The sequence below is a fragment of the Lactuca serriola genome, chromosome 5 (assembly GCF_051521515.1).
Source record: "Lactuca serriola cultivar US96UC23 chromosome 5, Lser_US96UC23_V15, whole genome shotgun sequence".
In the NCBI taxonomy this organism is placed as follows: Eukaryota; Viridiplantae; Streptophyta; class Magnoliopsida; order Asterales; family Asteraceae; genus Lactuca; species Lactuca serriola.
This window is the reverse complement of record NC_136412.1, coordinates 6,216,279-6,225,342: the sequence shown is the minus strand read 5'-3', so window position 1 is coordinate 6,225,342 and position 9,064 is coordinate 6,216,279.

Here is a 9,064-nt window from a genome sequence, read left to right as displayed (position 1 = left end):
GCATTCACTAGAGGTCAGCAATGGATGGTGATGTAAGCCTATGGGTAAGCCGTAGCATTCCTCAGTAGCTCCGTTAGTGGAGTTAGGGCAAGGCCCTTATCTCCTAGTGATCAGGTAGGGATCAAGATTGGGTAAGTGGATGAGAATGATAGGGAGTTGCCTGTATAGCTCTAGAGAGGTGAGACCTTGGGAGAGACCGCTCCAGGATATAGTTGGGTGAGACCCGTGGGCGAGGCCCGTATGAGATTGGCAGTGCAGGTGAGACCTGGGAGCAGGGTTCCTCAGTAGTATGGTTGGGTGAGACCCGGGGGCTAGGCCCGAGCGAGAGTGACTAGACTAGTGAGACTAGAAGGATAGAGGCGGGTGGGACCCGTAGGCGAGGCCCGTGAGTTCTAGCAGCGCAGGTGGGACCTGGTAGGGACCTTAGTGTCAAGTTAGGGGATCGGGGATCCCAGGTTTGTAGTGCCTGAATGGCAGGATTGATTGAGCAGTTATAGGTGGTCGAGGTTTCTTTGGAAGTCGCTGAGAGCGACCAGTGATGGTGTTGGGACTAGCTGCCGGTGGGAGCCGGTAATCCAGTCATTGATAGGTTGGTAGGGACCAGGGTGGTCTCAGTTCATCAGGGAGTCAGGCGAGGAATAGCAGAATTGCCAGTCGGTGGCAGTGCAAATATGCAACGTATGGTGGAATTCAGTTAGTTGAGTCGAGGGGTGTTCGACACCAAGTGTTGGCAGAAAGGAGTGTCAGTGAGTACTGACGGTGATGACCTGTTCTGGGAATAGCGGGGGGGGGGGTGATGGAGTTAGTGAAGGATAGGACCTTCTCAGTGTCAGAGGAAAGTCGGTTATGAGGCTTTGCCTTGGGAAGGCAAGGAATCTGCGCAAGGAAAGTAGTGGAGAACCTCTGCAGTTCAGTGCAGTTCTCGGAGAGTACCAGAAGGATTATCGGTTGAGTAAGTTCTGTTTCTAAGTTGTACAGGGTCAGGTTTGACCCGAGGTTTACCCGCGAGGTTGATGTTAGTCAGAATGACCAGGTGGAAGACCAGCGCAGGTAGGCGGCTGGTGTTGGGTATTGGAGGCAGATCGCAGGCGGTGGGCCATGGTAAACTTCGAGGACGAAGTTCAGTTTAAGTGGGGGAGAGTTGTAACACCCAAGATTTTGAAAGCCAAGAAAATAAAGGAAACCCTAAATTTAAGAGGGACTCAGCGAGTCCAAGGAAGGACTCGTCGAGTCGGAGCGGGATCCGGGTCGAGGAGTAAGTGACCAACTCGGCGAGTCGGCCAAGTGGACTCTGCGAGTCTGGTCTGTGCAAGGAAAACCCTAAATCCGGGGCTTGGAGCCTATTTAAGCATCTCAATCTTCTTCCTAGGTCTCCTTTACTGTCTCTCACACCCAGAACGCCGCACCCTAAGCCTCCATTGTGATGATTGATGCTTTTGGCCATCTTTGAGTGATTTAGAAGAAGAAGAAGAAGTGGGAATCTTTGAAGCATCAAGGAGTGGCTTTGGATCTGAAGTTTGGGGAACATTTCATAGCATTTGAAGGTATCAATTCGTTTCCCTCCTTTAGATCTTCTTTGGTTATGAGTTTTGGGGCTTTTAAGCCATGCCTTAGATCAATCTTGAGCTTGAGGTCCAGATCTGAGGTTGCTACCTCAGATCCATGCTTGTGTTGGTTTAGAATCCAGTAAAGTTTCAGCCATTGGGTGGATTTTGGAGCCTCTTGGTCTTAAACCCTAGTTATTAGTGCATTTTGCCTAGATCTCCCTCTCTACACGTAAAGTTTGCAACTTTACGTGGGGAATAGGCTTGGGAAGGGTAGATCTACAGTTTGGAGTTCATGCATGACTCGGAAGCCCTCTGCATGTAAGTGGATCTTATTGGACTCGGCGAGTAGCTTGAAGATGAGGAGGAACTCGACGAGTGGGATGAAAAGCTCGTCGATTCAGATGAAGATAGGTATGAACTCGGCGAGTTGGATGAACAACTCGGCGAGTTGGATGAAGATTGCCGTGTGCTCGACGAGTCTGTTCTTAGACTCGGCGAGTCAGGTCGCGTGGTCCCAAACCCTTCGAGTTAAGTCTCGAGTCAGCGAGTCGAGCCAGGACTCAGTGAGTTGGACAAGACAGGAATCGGGAATCAGTAGACTCGGCGAGTCAGGGGCTGACTCGGCGAGTAGAGTCGCGAGTGGAAGGACTCTGGAATTATGAACTCGGCGAGTCAGTAGGGTGACTCGAAGAGTAGGGTTGACCTGGAAGGTTGACTTTGACCAGAGTTGACTTGGTTGACCTTTGAAGGACAGTTAGACTAAGTGTTATGTTGATACTGGTAGCTCGGGGAGCTAGCGGAGCAGCAATTCGGAGTCAGTGGTCAGGTAGCAGTCAAAGGGGTTAGCAGCAGCAGTTCAGCAGTATCAGGTGAGTTTCCCTTTGTTTGAATGGGTCTACAACCACAATGCCGGCCCATGTAGTTATGAGTAGAAGACCCGGGGTTAGCCCTAGACACAGTATGCTAGTATGATATTCGGACGAGGTCCAATGATAGAGGGCGGGTGCCCAAGGAGCGGTTTATGTGGTAGTTTATACTTGTTGTCTGTGTGATACTTGTATGTGCCTGGTAAGGAGGTGAGTGAGGGCGAGGTCTCGTATCTCACCAATAGCAGAGTGTGGATGGTGTTCCACATCTCAGTAGCAGCAGAGCAGGGGCGAGGCCCAAGTTAGGAAAGGAGTGAGGGTGGGCTGGGCCCGTATCTCACTATCAGCAGGAGTATGGACGAGGTTCCATGACTCATCAGTAGCAGGACACGGGCGGGGCCCAGAGATAGGCGAGGCCTTAGAGCAAGAGTTGTTAGTATATGTTTAGTTTATGTAATGTTATGTGATATGTTTATGTGCTATTATATGTTAGTGGGCGAGGCCTTGTGACAGGCGAGGCCTAAGTGAAACAGATCTGTATCCGAGCGGGGGTCGAAGCCAGGCGGGGCCTAGAGCGGCGGGGCCGTTGAATCGGGCGAGGCCCGGGGTAGGGGGCGAGGCCCAGGATAACGGGCGTGACCCGGTATGTACAGTATGTGGTTTTGCATGGTATGTGGTAAGGTGGGGAACTCACTAAGCTTCGTGCTTACGGTTTTCAGTTTTGTTTTCAGGTACTTCTAGTAGTGGAGGGAGGAGCTCGGGGTGATCGCATGGCACACACCATAGATTAGTCAGCCTGGGAATGTTACTCTGATAATAAACATGTGTTTTGAAAACTTATACTCAGATTATGTTTTGGAACGATGTCCTTGGTTAAAGTAACGTTTATTTAAAAAAGAATTTTTTTTGGTCTTGAATTTTGGGATGTTACATGTCTTCCCTGATGATCTTCCGGGGATACCCCAAGAAAGACAAGTTGAGTTTCGAATTGACCTTATACCAGGAGCTACCCCCATCGTCAAATCGCCCTACAGATTGGCCCCTGCGGAGATGCAAGAGTTATCCAGCCAACTTAGTGAGCTTTTGGATAAAAGATTCATCCGACCCAGTTTCTCACCTTGGGGAGCTCCAGTTCTCTTTGTCAAGAAGAAAGACGGTACCTTCAGGATGTGTATCAACTACAGAGAACTTAACAAGCTCACTGTCAAAAACCGATATCCACTTCCATGAATCGACGACCTATTTGACCAGCTCCAAGGAGCTAGTCACTTCTCAAAGATAGATCTATGATCTGGATACCACCAACTTAAGGTCCGGGAGGAGGATATTCCAAAAACCGCCTTCCGAACTCGTTACGGACATTATGAATTTGTCGTAATGCCCTTCGGTCTAACGAATGCTCCTATCACATTCATGGACCTAATGAATCGAATTTGCCGACCTTTTCTTGATAACTTCGTTGTCGTTTTCATTGATGATATCCTCGTATATTCTCAAAACGAAGAAGAACATGGCCAACACCTTCGACAAATCCTGGAAACCCTGCAAACCGAAAAGTTATACGCAAAACTCTCCAAGTGCGAGTTTTGGCTCCGAAGTGTGAACTTTTTGGGACATGTTGTTAGTGAGGAAGGAATTCATGTGGATCCTTCTAAAATCCAAGCCATCGAAGGATGGGCAATTCCAACAACACCCATAGAAATTCTCCAATTTCTGGGTCTCGCAGGCTATTACAGGAGATTCATCCAGAACTTCTCTAAGACGGCCAAACCGCTTACCATGCTTACACAAAAGGGCGTACCCTTCGTATGGACGGACAAGAAGGAAGCCACGTTTCGATCTCTGAAGCAAGCACTTTGTAGTGCGCCAGTGCTATCGCTACCCGAAGGAACGGAAGACTTTATAGTCTACTGTGATGCGTCAAATCAGGGTTTAGGCTGTGTACTCATGCAGCGTGGAAAGGTGATAGCTTATGCATCCCGACAACTAAAGACTCACGAAGTGAATTACACGACCCACGATCTGGAGCTGGGAGCAGTGGTCTTCGCCCTGAAGATTTGGAGGCACTACCTTTACGGTACTAAGTGCACCATCTTCACCGACCACAAGAGTCTCCAACACATCTTGAATCAGAAAGAGCTAAACATGAGTCAACGAAGATGGGTCGAACTGCTAAACGACTATGAGTGCGAAATCAAGTACCACCCAGTAAAGACTAACGTGGTAGCCGGTGTCTTGAGTCGAAAAGAATGCTCAAATCGTCGTGTGAAAACTCTCTCGATAACCATCCAATCCCACCAACCTCACAAATCAGAACAACCCAGTCAGATGCCATGAAGGCGGAAAACAGAACAAGTGAAGCGGATCGAACTTCGAGACCGAAAGTTCTACTTTCTGACCACCTCGAACCCTTAAAACATTACTAAACACTTTCAAGAAAAGCCCAAAAGTCGGACTCAATGAAGGTTAGAGAGAGATTATATGAATAGGAGAGTAAATGAAGTGAAAATGAGGGCTATATATACTGAAGCAGGAGGCATGCCGCGCACCAGGGCTATGCTGGCTCTTGCACTTGCCTGCTACGTTTCGCTCACCGGTTCGCCCACCTCACACCCTTCTAGAAGGTGACATGTGTCACACTCTCGTGGTGCCATATGTCACACTCATATTGTGCCACGTCATCAAACCTCTTAGCGGAAAGGAAGAGTCGGCTTGCCACATGGCGTCCTATGGTGCCGCCACGACATTAACACGCGTCACGCATTGCTCGCGCCCGATTTTCCATATTTTTAAAATGACATAACTTCATCATACGAGCTCTGTTTTCGACGTTCTTTATATTGTTGGAAAGCTCACGACGAGATCTACAACTTTCTTTTAGACCTCAACAATTAATTCTCACTCTATCAAAAATTTATATTTTTTTATAGGCTTAGCGTGTTAGAGATCACTATAGAAAGCATGACTCCTATATACAGACTTCGTTCTCGATGTTGTTTACATCAATAGACTCCTATGAATGAGATCTTTTATTCTCGTTTAGATTATGTTTCCTAATAATCTACTTTCTAAAAGTCGATATATGTGCACACACTACTAAGTTGAAACTTAGAAAAAATCATATCTTCCTCTCTTGAAGTCAGATTTGGATGTTCTGTATACGCATGAATCCGCTTTAATGAGAACTACGACTTTTGTTTATATTACTAAGGCTAACGAGCTAAATATCTAAAATTTGAATTTTTATTAATTGTCAATATTTGCAGAAACGGTAAAATGAGATGTTACAACTCTCACTCACTTATCAGGATTTCGTCCTCAAAATCTAACTAAATAACTCTGGGTAGTTGCTCATCATCTCTTCTTCTGGCTCCCATGTCCATTCTGATCCTTTTCGGTGTTGCCACTGAACCTTTACTAAGTTGATTATTATTGTGCATGGTCTTCGTCTTCTTATCCAAGATCGTCACCGACTTCACCACATTCAGACGCTCGTCTACGTGAATGTATTCCAATGGTACAATTGTGGATTCATCTGTAATTCACTTTATTAATTGGGGGACATGGAGGGTGTTATGGATCTGACTTAACTCTTTTGAAAGATCCAAACGATAGGCAACTTTGCCCACTCAAGCAATGAATTGAAAGGGTCCGATATATCTATGGCCTAACTTTCCCCTCTTTCGGAACCTAATAACACCTTTCCAAGGTGAAACCTTTTCCAAGTGGAACATTTGCTTATCGACGCATACCTTTTGGGTTATGCAATGCGTCAACAAATTTTCAACGATGCATGATGGTGATATTCCACGACATGGTGGAAAAGTTTATGGAAGTATTTATGGATGATTTTTCTGTTCTTGGCTCTTCTTTTCATGACTGTCATACTAACCTTGATTTGATGCTTGTTAGGTGTGAAAAGACCAATTTAGTTTTGAATTGGTAAAAGTGTCATTTTATGGTGAAAGAAGACATTGTTTTAGGCCATAAAATAGGGGTGTAAAAGAGCCGAGCCGAGCCGAGCTTGAGCTTGACCAAGCTCGAGCTTGGCTCGTTTAATTTTGAGGAAGCTCGAGCTCGATTCGAGCCTTAAATTGAAGCTCGAGCTTGGCTCGTGAACAATTTAGTGGGCTCGCGAGCCTAATCGAGCCTAATCGAGATTCTATGTACGTGTGTGTGTGTATATATATATATATATATATGTATGTGTGTGTGTATGTATATATATATATATATATATATATATATATATATATATATATATATAGGCTCGTTTACGCTCGTTTAGGCTCGCGAGTCCATTAATTGAAGCTCGGCTCAGGCTCGTTTAATTTGATCTCGACTCGAGCTTTTAATGAGTCGATCCCGAGTAGCTCACGAGTAGCTCGGCTCACTTACACCCCTACCATAATGTATCCAAAGCGGGGATAGAGGTGGATCGGGCAAAAATTGATACCATTCTAAATTACCCCCACCAACTAATGTGAAGGGTGTTAGGAGTTTCTTAGGTCATGCGGGTTTTTACTGCTGCTTTATCAAAGATTTTTAAAAAATAACTAGACCTTTAACTCAATTGCTTTTGAAAGATGCACCTTTTATTTTTTTTCTAAAGAATGTTTAGCTGCTTTTGAAATTTTGAAAGAAAAATTAACTAATGCCATGATCATTATCGCCCCGAATTGGAACTTGCCCTTTGAAATAATATGCGATCCAAGAGACTTTGCCTTAGGAGTCGTGCTTGGCCAAAGGGTTGATAAGCACTTTCAACCCATTTATTATGCAAGCAAGACCTTAAATCCGGCCCAAGAAAATTACACAATAACCGAGAAGGAATTGTTAACCATGGTCTATGCTTTTGACAAATTTTGTCCCTATATTATTTTGTCTAAAACTATTGTTTTTACTGACCATTCTGCTATCAAGTATTTGTTTTCCAAGCAGGATGCAAAGCCAAGATTGATCCGATGGATGCTTTTACTTCAAGAATTTGTCATAGAGATCAAGGACAAGAAAGGGATGGAAAATGAAGCTGTTGACCATCTATCTAGATTGGAAAATCCAGAAAGGGACTAGATGGACGACAAGCGTATTGGTGATAGCTTCCCGGAAGAATATTTGATGGTGATTATGGGGGAAGAACCATGATATGCAGACATTGCAAATTTCTTGGCTGGCAACTTTCTTCCAAAAGGACTCACTCACCAGCAGGAGTGTAACATCCGGATTTTCAGGTATATCATTGTAAGAGTAAATCTGATATTCATGGAGCGACTCGACGAGGTGTGAGTCCAAATCATCGAGTAGAGTCAGTTATCCGTGTGGGTTTAATGAATTGACTCGACGAGTCAGTGTGCCGACTCGCCGAGTTGGTGCTGTGTGAGGAAACCCTAAATTCCCGGGGTTGGGGCCTATTTAAGGGGACTTATAATGTCACACCCCAAAACCACGAACGGCGGAAACGTTCAGGGGTGGAGGACGTCATGTACAGTATCACAACAGTGTAATATAATAAACAAGCAACAACATCATCCATTTCATTATAAGTAAAGTTTAATACATGTGTGTTCTTTCATTGTAATAAGACACCAAAAATATACAATCAAAATAAAAGACGAGACTTGTCTGCTTCGTCTTCTCAAAACCTGGCCATCGCACCTGTCTACTGCTGACATGAGAATACAAGTTATTTTGAAAGTGAGTATCAGCTTTAAAGCTGGTGAATTCATAAGTATTTAAATGTCATTGTATTGCTTACGAAAATCTGTCATGAATGCCATGTAAACCTTTAAATGAAAATATTGATGTAAGTATGAAAAACCCTAGAAAATCCCTTATTTTCTATAAGTATGAAGTGTAGTCTTCTACCAAGACCCGAATGTTTTGTTATGACTATATGGTAACTTTTCCTTTCTATTGACTAGCACTAGAGTACTTAGTCTGACTCCTCGTTTATGTGAAAGTATCACAAAATAAAGTAAACAGGAAAATATAATCAGGTAAGTGTTATTGTCTTGGGTTACCAGGACAAACACGACATCGCCGAAGCGAAAGATAGACCCTATGGTACATCCGAAGAGTGTCCCCTCATCCTCTATAGCGGCAGCAGGGTGGAGGGAGGGTTAGTCCCAACATCGATCTCCTAATATCGATCGTTAACCTAATGATCCTCCGAAGATTCACATCTCATCCATTGTTGCAACAGTTGGACAGAGGGATGGTTAGTCTCGTCACTGACTACTAAGTGAGTAACAACCTTAAACATCCATAGACATTCATCGACCACTGGTGCTAATCAGTGGGGTTCGGAATGGTAAGTCCCGCCGAATCATCCCATTGAACTGGGACAGGAAAGATAATTTACACAGTAAATACTAATAAATCATCCTCGTAATTCTAAGTACAAGTATCCAGGTAAGTAAATACAGGATAATGCACCTAAGTAACAGTGTTCCTGTATGGTATTCATGTAATGTGTTCATGTAAGTGTAATCATGTATCAAGTAAGTATATGTAAACGTACTCATGTATCATGTAATCAACTGTAATTGTACTCATGTTTCAGGTAATGTACTGGCATGGACTCATGAATGAACTGACTCTTGTGTGATTCCTTGTAAGTGGAATACTGTTTTGTTACTTCTAACTATCCCT